Genomic DNA, 579 nt, shown 5'->3' with positions numbered 1-579 from the left:
TGGGCGTCTCCTACCTTCGTCATCCTCTTGCTGAAGCACGCCCCCAATCGCCGAATCACTGGCGTCAGTGGTAAGCAAAAATTTCCTATTAAAGTTTGGATAAGGAAGGACCACTGTGGACGACAAATGGGACTTGAGGGACTCAAATGCATGTAACTGAGGAGGTGTCCAAGGACCAAGCTCACGATTCTTGTGCTTCCCTGCTACGTCACCCTTTGTCATATCTACCAGGGGCAAGGAAATGGCCGCAAAATTTGGAATGAATTTGCGGTAGTATCCCGCCAAACCGAGAAATGAAAGTAGCTCTTTCATACGCACCGACCGGGGAAAAGTTTTAATGACTTGGACTTTATCATTCTGAGGCTTTATCTCTTCCTGGGATATAACATGACCTAGGTAAGCGACCTCCTTCTGGAAGAAATGACATTTCTCCAACCTCAATGAGAGGCTTCTTGCAATCTCCGAAGGACATCCTCAAGATTTTTGAGGTGGTCGACCCAAGATGTTCCCAGAACGATAATATCGTCCATGTACACCATCGCACTAACCCCTAACAGGCCCGAGAGCACCTGATTCATC

This window comes from Oratosquilla oratoria, chromosome 11, assembly GCF_046742065.1.
Source record: "Oratosquilla oratoria isolate Oo_2021 chromosome 11, ASM4674206v1, whole genome shotgun sequence".
NCBI classification, from domain to species: domain Eukaryota; kingdom Metazoa; phylum Arthropoda; class Malacostraca; order Stomatopoda; family Squillidae; genus Oratosquilla; species Oratosquilla oratoria.
The sequence above is the reverse complement of the archived record's forward strand: the minus strand, read 5'-3'. Positions refer to the sequence as shown.